Source organism: Chinchilla lanigera, unplaced genomic scaffold (genome assembly GCF_000276665.1).
Source record: "Chinchilla lanigera isolate Chin_1 unplaced genomic scaffold, ChiLan1.0 scaffold00064, whole genome shotgun sequence".
Lineage (NCBI taxonomy): Eukaryota > Metazoa > Chordata > Mammalia > Rodentia > Chinchillidae > Chinchilla > Chinchilla lanigera.
The window spans coordinates 144,104-156,523 of NW_004955465.1; the positions used below are offsets into that span (position 1 = coordinate 144,104).

The 12,420-nt window shown below is 40.4% G+C and overlaps 1 long non-coding RNA gene across 1 annotated transcript in view; it reads left to right on the top strand.

Moving 5' to 3' along the window:
* The first annotated feature begins 221 nt into the window (after window positions 1–221).
* LOC102007976 overlaps window positions 222–12,420 on the top strand; it is a 34,770-nt gene continuing 22,571 nt past the window's right edge. Inside the window, exons 1-3 of the long non-coding RNA XR_263226.2 lie at window positions 222–310; window positions 6,662–6,755; window positions 11,679–11,735. This is a non-coding gene — a long non-coding RNA (uncharacterized LOC102007976). The remainder of the gene's footprint in view (window positions 311–6,661; window positions 6,756–11,678; window positions 11,736–12,420) is intronic.

The window sequence follows — 12,420 nt, forward strand, 5'->3', positions numbered from 1 at the left end:
CACTTTCCAGGGCCAACTTGCATTTGGATGGTGTGAGCCTGTGGTAGGCCAGGTCTGAGGGCTGCACATCCTTCCTCCTTCTTTGGTTATGTTTTGGGATTCAAGCAGTCAGGATTGGGAGAGATGGAACTGACTGGAAAGGAGAACCATGAGGGGTGAAATCTGGTTGCCCCTGACAGCAGTGTTTGTACAACTGAATAGAACACTTGGGGGCTGGCAGGCGGAAGAGGCTGCTGGTTAGCAGATCATTGTTAGGGGCAGAGTCCATCTTGTGCTGACGAAGTCCTGGGGAAACCTTGTTGGCCAACATGTGAGTGAGTAAAAATAAGGGAAGCTAGGGGAGAAAGCATAACATTATGTGCTTAGTTTGATACTTCTCTACATTGTGGAAGTTACATGGTCAACAGTAGCATAAACAACGGGATGGTGATAACAAACTCAGAACATTTTAGAACAAAATATTCCCCACCATTCTTTGGATTCCCATTGTTCTCTGTCCAAACTTATTGACCACCCTTTGGTTAATACTTGGATAGATTTTACTGAGGTTGAAAGAGCAGACATAACACCTAGTTTGGAACCCCAGCCCCATTATTTTCTAATTTGTGAGATCTTGGGCAAATCAGCTAACCATTCACCCTTACTTTTTTCACCTGTAAAGTGGGAATAGCAACACCTTCAGGGTGGAACTGTTGTGAAGATGAGTGTTAGGTTCCCACAGTGACCGGTGTTATTTTACATTAGAATTTCAGAAGAGTTTGTGTGTTTCAGTGTGAGGTATTGCCAGTGCCCAGCCTTGTTCCCTTTTCCTCTGTACATCTTCTCTCTCTCCTGCTTCCTTCACTTACATAGTAATATATGTTGGTTAGGTTTGTGGTTAGGAGTGTGGAGTGTTGAGTTCTGTTAGCCTGCAGTGAGCTGGTATTTTGTTGCTAATTATGCCACTTTTAAGCACAGTAAGAGAAGGAATTGTCCCCATGAATTGGGGCCATTTGGCAAATCCCAGCTGCCTTTTGATGCCAGTTGGGATCTTTCTTGCCGAGATTCTCACCAACCTGGATGACAGTCTCCTCCCCCGTGGACTGCATCAAGGGTAGCTGTGTGCTGACTGACTCAGCCTTTGGCTGAGAGAGGAGTAGGGAGCGCTAGTCAGGGCCTGAGAATGGATGATGGCTGATAGTGTGGGAGACTGAGGCCCTCCCCAAGCCCCAGGTATGGATCAAAGCCACGTGGTCCCAAAGTCGTGTTTTCAAACCAACTCATATATGTGAAATTTATCAGGGAAACTTAAATAAGTCCAGGCAGGAAATAAGTTCAGACATATTTGGAAGATATTGAAGAACGGAAAGAAAAATTCTCTAAAAGCTTCCATCTCACTTTTCACTTTTTGTATAAAACAATTTTGCTTCTTGGATTCCATCTTTTCTTAAGGTATATTAAAAACACTGTGCTCACGTGACAACTATGATATTTCCTCTTTAATATTATATAGAATGAAGTTCAAGTTCTGAATTCCTTGGCATAGGGTGTGGTGGTTTGGCCAATACTTTGTTTTCTCTAATTTAATTTGTCTAAATGACAAGTGAAGACAGGGTGGGCTGAGGCCAAGAACTCATGTTTCGTATTTGCCTGACACTTTTTGCCTACAGATCTCAGATTGTTATGGTTTGTGTCTGGATGTCCCCCCAAAGCCTTATACAATCATGGGGTGGGCTTTTAGGGTTTGTGATTGATTCATGGTCCAATGTTGGGACTATGGGTGTGAGTGCTACACTCACCCTGGAGTGGGTTGTTTGCATACAATGTAAGGGAAGCAAAGAGGCTGCTTGCTGCTACTCCTCCCTTTTGCTCTTGTTGCTTTTGCTGTGTTCTGCTGCCATGAACTGTTCCCCTCTGCCATGTGTCACTCTGCCTTGGAGCTGGCTGAGTAGGGACTGAAACCTTCACAAACTGTGAGCTAAATGAACCTTTTGGAAGTTGGGTATTTTGTCCCAGCAATAAGAGAAAATTAACAGAGACAGAAGGATAAAATGGAAATAAAGCTTTGTAAATAAGGAAGGAAGAGGGATTGAAGGGAGGGAAGGAGAATGGAAAAAAAGGAGGTATCAAGCTACATTATGTACAGCTACAAATTCCCTATGATGCATGTGATCAGTATGGATATCTAAATTGTACTAATAAATTTAATAATAGAAATAGTATTTTTAGATAATTGGCATATGTTGATAAAGTGAATAATTGCACTGTACTCTACACATTTTTTATATTTGTTTCAGCAGTTTAGGGGATCAAACCCATGTCCTCACGCATGTCAGGCAAATGTCCTTCCACTGACCTAAACCCCTTACAAGGAAACCTGCTTATTTGTGCTGTCTTTAGTTTCTCGGCTTCTATGAATGTCCTGGAAATTTCTTACTCTAAGAAGTAAGCCAAAATGACAAGCCAGGGTGGTGGCACACATCTGTAATCCCAACACTCAGGAGGCTGAGGCACAAGGATGCTATGAGTTTGAGGTCAGCCCGGGCTGCAGAGTGAGTTCAAGACCAGCCTGGCATAAGTAGGGAGACCCTGTCTCAAGAAACAAATAAACAAAAAGAAGCAGCAACCAAAATGATATAAGGTTTTATTTGAAAGAAGTATTGAGGTATAAAACGTTGCCACACATAGACTGTAAAATCATCCAGGGGGGTGGGGTATCATTTTGCTGCTCATATGCAGAAAAGAGAAAGCATTGTTTATTAGAAGTTCAATGTAGACATCTCTTGTTTTTTGGCTTTTTGTATCCAATCTTTTCTCCCAGAATGTAGGAGCCAAATTGATTTAGACAAATTCATCACTCTCTGAAATGTCTATTCTTCTTTGCTGAAAGTCAGGGACCTAGTAGACCTCATTCTTTCCAAACCCACTGTGTAAACACTATCAGAATTTTGGAATAAAGTAAATTTAGAGAATAAGGATATCTTCCCTTCTTCCTGTTTATTAGAAGCTATTCATTTATGTAGAAAATTAGGAAAGTTCAGAAAAGAATAGAGGTAATAAAAATGACTCAATATCAGAGGTACAATTCTGAATATTAATTACCTAGTAATGGTCTATGTCAGGGAGGGGAGACCACCCTTCCTTTGTCTCTTCCTTTTAATCCTCTTCCTTCTCCCTTCCTTAGAAACCTTCAGAATTAAAAAGAACGAAAGGTGGTTGATAGCTCCAAATGTTGGGTTGGATGCCTGTTTGTGTCTGGCCAGCATGTTTCGTGTGCATTGAGATTCTGTCATTGCCAGTTTTCTGCTCTTGAATCTGGCTAGGTCACGGAGCCTTCTCTTGGTAGCCAGCTTCCTGTTGATCTTCTCAGGCACTGGCGGACAGTCTACTCGCATGGCTTTTCAAGGTGACAGGTGGAGCCATAGGATCTTGAAAGTGTGTGATCAATCACGGACAGTAACTAGTGTCCCCAGTTTCTGATAGAAAAGGATGAAAACATCGAGTTGAAAGTTAGCTGAAGTCTAAGCATAGAGAAAGTCAGAAGTGAAAATGATGCTGAACCGATGGCACACATTGACTTAAAAAATATATTTTCCCCCAAGTGCTCAAAAAATAACCACCACTGCTGTCTGGTATCCAACTGAATGTGCGAGCAAAACAAAGCCAGATGCTTTCGATTAACTCCAAGGCTTCCTCATGCAACAGTGCCATGGCCAGTTTCCCTATTGCACTTACTTTCTATAAATGAGCTTCTTCGGTTTCATCTGTACTTGGTCTCGGGACTGCAGCCACCAGTGAAGGAGCAGGAAGTGGAGAATCCGGTCCAGTGCTAGGTAAAGTAGCGGTGGTGCAAAGGCAGCCCGCGATCCAGTCTGCCGGCCTGTTTCCAGCTGCCTGACCACGAAGGCTCATCCAGGCTATGACTTCTTCCAAAGCAGCTGTTTGCAAGTGTTTCCCTCAGCTGGCTTTCTGCAAAATGACATCAGCTCTGATCGTTGTTCCATTCCCAGTATAATAGACAACTAAGTTATTTAGAAATAGTACAGGCAGTCAGACAGGGCTAGGTCTTTGGGAAAAGGTCAGTACAGGAGATGACTGTGGCTGGAGGCACATTTATTGAAAGTCATGCCTCAAGATAGAGAAATGAGGGCTGGGGATGTAGCTCAGTTGCACAGAACCTGCCTGGCAAGTGCGAGGCCTGGAGTTCAGTTCTGGATACCAAAAAAATAAAAAATAAAAAAGAGAGAGATAGAGATAGAGAAATGACTACACCCACATACTTCCCCTTAGGAGGAACAGCAGTGGCTGACATTCTACATAGCTGTCAGTCACCTTGGGTGGGGGACCAAAACCTCCCTGACCCTTCCCTTCTAGGAAAAGTCCTTGTTCGGTCATGTATGGACTTGCCTCCCCCGTTGATCTTGCCTCACCTTGCGGCTTTGCTCTATAAAACTCCCTTGAAAAGCAGGATCCCTGGGCTACCCATTTGGGTCCCCTCTGTCTCTGAGACAGAAGCTATCTTTTTCTCAATAAATACTTCATACTCTTAACTTCTGTTGTTCCTAGAATTCTTCAATTTTAGAGAACATGAACTTGATGTAGCAGACATCTAGCAGATTGGGAGTTATATGTCTTTTATATTATTCAGATTATTTGGAGGCCCTAAATTATCCCTATCTCATCCCTGTACCACTAGTTAGGAGTCACACAATTGCTGGGCATCTGTAGGGCGCTAGAAAACAGCTTCTCATCTGAGCTCATGAGCCTTCTGGTCAGCAAGGCAGGCGGCAACACTGTGTGAAGAAGGGGCAGTGTCCTTCAGTGGGTGCAGCCAATTCAAGGCAGAAAGAGGACTTGGCTTTAGCTTCTTCATGTGACCTTTGGCAGTTTAAGGACTGCACAGTCATATGGAGTGGCCCAATCAGAGTACCTGAGGACTTGCTAGAAGATACTGTGGGTAACTTTTAGATCACACATAGATGCCTGTCTCACATGGAGCTCTAAGTGCCCTGGCTATGCTCTCTCTGTTCCTACGAGCAAGGGCACAAAGTGGCTTCATAGACAGGCAGACATGTCCACTGGAAGAAATTACTGACCTAGATGACCAGAGAAGCCAGGGATCTTGCTGAGACATCTTTTAACTAGTTCTATAAATCCCCCAGTGATACTTGATTGAGATTTTATTTAGTTTTTAAATCTTGAAAAACTGCATGCAGTGTGTTTGTGTAGACTTGCTCCATTTAACAGGTTCTTGGAATTTAGATCTTGCATGTAATTTGCTACATTAGCTTTGGGCAAAAATATTTGCTTTTCGGTCCTTTGTGGTTTAAGCTCCTTCTCAGCATTGACCTGGCGTGTTAGAGAGAGAGCCGTGCTGTGGGACACCACAGGGGTGAGGAGCTTAGCAGGGAGTCCGTGCAATAAAGCTTGTTACTGATGGCAACTTTTCAGACAGGAGGAGCTCATACATGATGTTCCTGGTCTATCTGGCTGGTTGTTTATGTATTTGGGGCATATTATACAGTTGAGATTAGAAAACTGAAGCTGATATGATGAAACTTTTAAAATTTCAGTTGAGGTTGGGAAAATGTTCTCTTGATACATTGAATTAGACTAGCCTATTGCTTTGATGTGGTTTTCTTTATTGCTGCTGTTCAAAGTGACATTCACACTTTTGTACGTGCCCCAACACCTCAAAGTTGCCCATCCTTGAGGAGAATGGACCCAGGATGTGTTATCACAACCAAGAACTTGGCTGTCTTCTTGCCTTCTCTAGAGAATTTAGCATTGAAGTGTTGATTACCGAATAATTGGGTCTAATCTCTGTATATTCTTTTGTGAAGAGGAGAGATGCGTATTATGCTCCTACTTTATGAGAGGGGAGAGCTGAGACACAGAAAAGGAGTGTAGTGGTTTCCCTTATCTGTGGTTTCAGTTACCTGTAGTCAATTAAGGTCAGAAAATATTACATGGAAAATGGTCAAAATAAACAGTACCTAAGTTTTAACTTCCGGCTGTTTTGAGTAGTGTGATAAAATCTTGAGCCATTCTGCTCCGTCCTGCTTGGAGATGAGGCACACCTTTCTCCAGCATCTCTGAGCTGTATAGTTATTTGTCCATTCATCATTCGCAGCTGTCTGAATTATCAGATCACAGTGCTTGTCTTCAGTTAGACCTTGTTTCACTTAATAACGGCCTGCTGGCAATTTGGATACACCAAGGAGAAGTTGAAAGTGTTTCCATTAAGTGGAAAGAGGATAATATAGTAAGATATTTTGAGAGAGAGAGCAAAATCACAGTCACATAACTTTTATTACTGTAGACTGGGATAACATTATACTTGATTATTAATTATTGTCATTGATCTCTTATTGTACCTAATTTATGAGTGAAACCTTAGTATAGGTGGGTATGGATAAAGGAAAACAGTGTATGTAGGCTTCGGTGCTATTCATGGATTCAGGCATCCTCTGAGGTCTTAAGACATACCCCCCAGGGATAAGGGGACATGACTGTGACTGGTGTAGTCATGGGGCAAATCCCAAAGCAGTACCTGAGTACTCTGAGGTTATCCTAGGAGGACAAGTAGCTTATGAAGACAGATCCTGAACCACAGTAATTTTAAACCATTCTCTCTCATTTCAGCGAAATGTGAAACTTCCTTTTTTTCCTATTTCTGCAGCATTGCCAACCTCTCCGTTGAATCTTCAGTCCCAGAGTAGATGCAGTGGAATGAAGCCATATGGGAGGATTTTGTTCTAATGTCAACATGGAAGGTGAGAATCTATTATATTTTAAATTCTGCCCTTAAAAAGCCTTAATTTGTCCATTTCATGCAGCACACATAGCTTATACAGCATGCAGAATTACTGGTATATACAATAATATACATGTAGCTCAAAAGACTATGTAAGTGGTATTTAATCTTACAATGCCATATCTTTGAACATTAGCATCTTGCCAAGAGCCTCAGAGAGATAAGTAAGAGTGGAGACTGATTCAGGGCAGAGTGGATTCACACCTTCCATCTCTGGCTCACTCCAGGCAGGCTATTTGCTTGCTTAGTGAAATGCTTGGTAGAACTGCCCACATACACAGAAAATTTCCCTTTTTTCCTTTTTTTGCTCCTTATCCACACTCTGTGTGGCCTCTTTTTTCTCTTTCTCTCTCTTTTCCCCTGGTGAATACAATTGAAAGTAAGCTCAATATGCTTGTGGTATCATTTTACCGTATGTTTTATCCATGAGGGCTGCAAGTCCATGAATGTCACCGGGAACTATAAAAAAAGAACACAGAAAGCAAAAGGGAAGTTTGTTCCTTTTCAGTGCTCAGTAGCAGGAAAACACACCGATGGGCTGCACGCATTTGTTGGATGGATCAAACTCGCATTGGGACATGGGTTGATCGTTAATGTTGAATGAATGCTTTACAGTGAGGGGTTAAATTGGTTAAGCCAATGTGATCAATCTTCTTTTGGAAAAACAGGGCTTAGCGTTCTAATCTGGGATGCACTGCCCCAGGACAGCACTAGTTATAAGCAAGTGTAACACATGTTAAAAGCATCTAAGGAAGAATTCTCAAACTTCCACAACTGAGTATTATATAACAGGGTCTTTCCATCTCATGCTCATTTTATAGGACCAGATTTCCTCTTAGTTACCCCAAAGCATCAATACTTTATAGCAGTGGTGGCGAACCTATGGCGCATGTATCGCAGCGGGGTGTTTGTATCTTTGAAAGGTTTTCCATCACTGCTTTGTAGCAGCCGCAATTAGGAACTTTGAGGAAAATTATAGATCTGGAGAAAGCCCACTTGGGAAAAAAATGATCTCAGAATCTTGCTCTAGGACCATCTGGTTGGTTAGTTGCCTGTTTGCTCCCAGACTCATTTCTTATTCTCCCTGCTCTGTTTTATATTGCATGGCATGGACCCCAATAGACTACATTCCCAGATGATCATGCCAAGTGTTTTATAGCTAAGTTTGTCCAGTGAGAGTCATTGGGTGTAGGGAAAAGGAAGAGGCCGAGATTTTGGTCCCTTCAGCTTACTGCTTGGGACAATGTATTTGAGAGTAGCTAAGGGGTAGTGGCTTCCTGTCATTACTAATTTCTGGATTACCTTACAATTCCATTTAGGGTTATACAATGAAAAAGTATATAAATTTATGGTGTACAACCTGGTATTTTGATATATGTACTGTGGAGCACTAAATCAAGCTAATTAGCATATGCATGACTTTACATTCTTATCATTTTTTTAAGCTCTTTTGATCTTTGTGGCCATATTCAGTTCTCTCAGTTGAACTACCTGATGTGGATTGGTTTTTTTTTTTTTTGTTATTTCTTTATACACCCTGACTAATGCTCGTTCATGTTCCAGCCTGTATTTGGAAGTGTTGTCTTTGGTCTGATGGATTTGTCCCTAGGTCTGACCTTAAATCTAACCCACTCTTTGTTCCTTATGTACATTGTTGTACTGTTTTCTGGCTTTTCACCTTGATGGTTGGGTATGGTCATGCTTTTTGCTATACCCTGGCCTTGATGCTTTAGTTGCTCCCTTTACACTTTCAGTTCTGTAGGTACAACTTGTGTTTGAGCTATGAGATTCTAAGTGTATTAGTCACTTTTTCATAGCTGGGACAAAAAACCTGACACAAGCAAGTTGAAGGAGGAAAGGTTTATTTTGGCTCACAGTTTTGAAAGTTTCAGTTCATGGTCAGGGGAGCCAATGCAGCAACGTTGTGGGAGAAGGGCTAGGCAGAGGAAAGCTGCTCACTTCATGGCAGCCAGAAAGCAGAGAGGGTTTGAAAGAACTAGAAAGGAAGGGACTACATATAGTCCCTGAGGTTGCACTCCCATGACCCACTCAGATATGTGCTTTGCTAACCTCCTAGGTGTCTCTTAAATTGACATTTATGATTAGCATCATACCAGGTTTTTAACCAAGTGAGTCCTTGGATATTTGACTCCACTCACAATTTTTACTTATACAGCTTCCTCAAAGTCATCAGGAAGACAGAAGGGAAGTTTCACATCCATGCCTAGATAAACACTGTATCACCTTATGTACTGTAGCATATATGAGGGGTTGGAAATAGAGTGAAATACTGATCACCCAGTGACCCTTCTCACTGCCTGGGGTTTGCCTTCAAGTAACCATTATGCACTGGTGGACTCATATTCATTGATTGCTACTAAGGGCAAGTTTTAATGTTGAATACTTTGTGAAGGACACATATGAATAAGAAACGACCAATGTCCTCAAGACACTCTTTCTTTAGGAAGACGGATGACATACATCAGTGATTCATATCTAGTATATGTCATGTATGTTACAAGATAGGAAACTATAAGTTCTATAAGATGAGTGCAGATGAAGTGTTATTTGCATGTGGAGGAGAAAGTTGTCTGGCTGGGAAGTATTAGAGAAAACCCCATCATGCAGACAGTATTTAAATGAACTAAAAAGCACAGATATTTGAGTATGAATAGCTGTGGAAAGACATTTAGGAGGAATGATCAAAAGCAAATAAGGACACAGTGAGTGATCAGTACAAGTGGAAAACTGATTACCTGGAGGAGGAGGCAGTAGTGACAATGATACCAATCATAACATGTATTTAACATACTCCTACCATGTACCCAAAGAACACACTAAGTGTTTATGTGCATTGTTTTGGCCTATAGATGGGTATTGTCATTTCTATCTTGCAGATGAGGAAAGTGAATTTTGCAGAGATTAAATAACTTCCTAAAAGTCACCCAGTTAGCAAATGGAAGAGTGGAGATTCCACCCGGAGTTTGCCTGATTCTTTGTAGATTGTCAACCACTTAGCCAAAGCAAGAGATTTACCTTTACATTTGCTATGAATAACATATGCTATTAAAAATAATAATTAGGAAGAATGAAAAGTCCCAGATATATAAAAAAATTGTTACCACCATATCCTCACTAGAGTAGAGATCTAGAAATTTTTTTGACCCAGTATTTCATTAATGCAAGATTTAGCATCTCTAAGTATAATGAAGTAAAGATAAAATTAAAATATTTTAGAAGCACAAAACTGTATTTATTTATTAACAATTCAGAAACCACTTTTCCTTTCTACAAAATAGAGGCTTCTAAATATTTATTGTTGAGTTTAGTAACACTTTGTCAGTCCCAGATTGGCTATGTATAGGGCTTTAACATAGAAACACAGTGGCCATTGCATTTAAGTTCTGTGTGATTTTCTTTTGAATTTTTCCTAATTAAGATGATTTTATGTCATCACTAGTTAATATCTCAGTTCACAATAGGTACTTAATTGTCATTTCCCCATTGTTTACTTGGGTTTTTAACATTTTGTAATATTTTCAATATGTGGTTTCTTTCTGCAAATATTTTAGCATTTTTTTCAATGATTTGAGGATTAATTTACTCAAGATTGTAATGCATACAGCCATTGAACTAGCACAAAGAAACAGCAAACTGCTCTAAAATGCAGAAAGTAAATGCAGGACTAAGGACAGACACTGCTCTTAGCCTCTCTATGTTCTGAAATGCTCCTGTGTCGCTCAGGAAAACTTAAGTATTGTAGATTGGGTGAAGGTTCTGGGTTAATCTGGATATAGAAAACTGGTTAAATAATTTTAATTAATTAATTGATCATAAAAATCACATCATCATAGCCCACTGGTTTAAATTCCTGCAGGCTTCTACTATGTTGAACCATCAAAACTGAACACTTTGCCCGTATTTAAAAATATAATTTAAGCTTCTGTAGAAAAAATATGAAGGAAAGAGGTACAAAAATGTTCAGATAATGTCATTTCCTCTAAAAAAATCTAAGATATGACTCATAATCCCTGAAAAAAATTTCCTGGAGTCCCTTTGGGTATGGCTGACTAAATACTGTTCTAAGAGAGAGATGCATTTCATATGTATAAATATTCATCATTTCTATATATTAGGTTGAAGAATGCAAACATTTACAGGAAATTAAATCCTATTTTCATTAAACCTTTCCTGCTCAGAATCCTTACAGTAGATAGCCCTGACATTTAAATTGGAATCCACTCTTTTCTTCATTTTGTTGACCAAACTAATACTGGGAAAGTCTGGGAATTATCTGTTTACTAAAGCGATACCTATCTATATCCAAGTATGTTAAACCAAACTCCAAAGCTTGTGGATGAAATATTTCCTTCCTGTTAAGGCCATCAGGTTCAATTCCTGCTGGGATGGTAGTTTTTTCAATTAAATTTCCATTAACTTTTTGCCTCTGTGTCATTAGACACTAATTCTTATGTGCTGCCAAGATGAAAGAGTAAAAGGAAATATCTGATTCATGCATCATGTTGCTGACAAGTGAAATGTGACGATGACAACTTTTTAATGTGGGAGATAGGGAAGCCGGTAAGGGGACAGTTCTTTCAGACCTGACACTGACCATGGCTGAGGAGGAGTGGCAGCTGCAGCAGGGAATGCAATTTGGAAGATAGTGATCGTGCAGCGGAAGCATTCAGGATTCTAAATGGTGGGGTGCCGCAAAAGAACTGGGCAGACAGAATAGAACAGAATAGAATCCTGAAACCTTAGAGGAGGGGATGCCCAGATGGTGTATTGATTGGGAGGGGAAATGGAGAGATGTTGGCTATTTAAACAAGAAAAAAATGGGAAATTGAGTTGGCTTATTTGGTCAATGCTTTGTTTTTAGATGAGCTGAAGCACAACAGCAGGATAGAAGACATCTAGAAGAACAAGTGGCTAAGAGGTACAAAAGAGCAGTTCAATGAGTATTGTGAGGAAGACAAAGCTATGAGTTTTCCATTAGTGTAACAAAGTTGATATAGTTTATATAGCTATATAGCTATAGTTTTCTATTAGTGTAACAAAATACCTGAAATAATCAATTTAAAAAGTGTAAAGGTATATTTTGCCTCATTATGTTGGAGACTTCAGGCCATGGTTTGTTGACCTGTTGCTCTTGGGCCTGTGGTGAGTCAGCTCATCATGGCAGGAGTGCATGGGGGAGGAAGCTCAGTCACCTCATCACTGGGAACCAAAAAGAGAAGAAGAGGAAAAGGCTGGGGTCCCATAATCCTCTTTGAGGCCACACCTCCAATGACCTAAGACCTCCTATAGGTCCCACCTCCTAAAGGTTCTACCCACTCCCAGCAGTGCCACAGGTTGGAGACCAAGCCTTCTGCACACGACCCTGTAGAAGATGTTTAAGATCCAAATGATAAAGGGCTATAACAGTTTTGCAAGTCAAAAAATATAAAAGGCAAAAACCAACAAACAAAACTCCAAACATATGTTTGCTAATTGACTGTGCAGAAAAACATTAATAATGGATGCTCAGGAAGATTGGCTGAGGACGATCTGAAAGAAGTGCCCATATTCTTTGACATTTTCACAAAAATAAGAGCAAACAACTTTCAGAGTTTCATTAAACA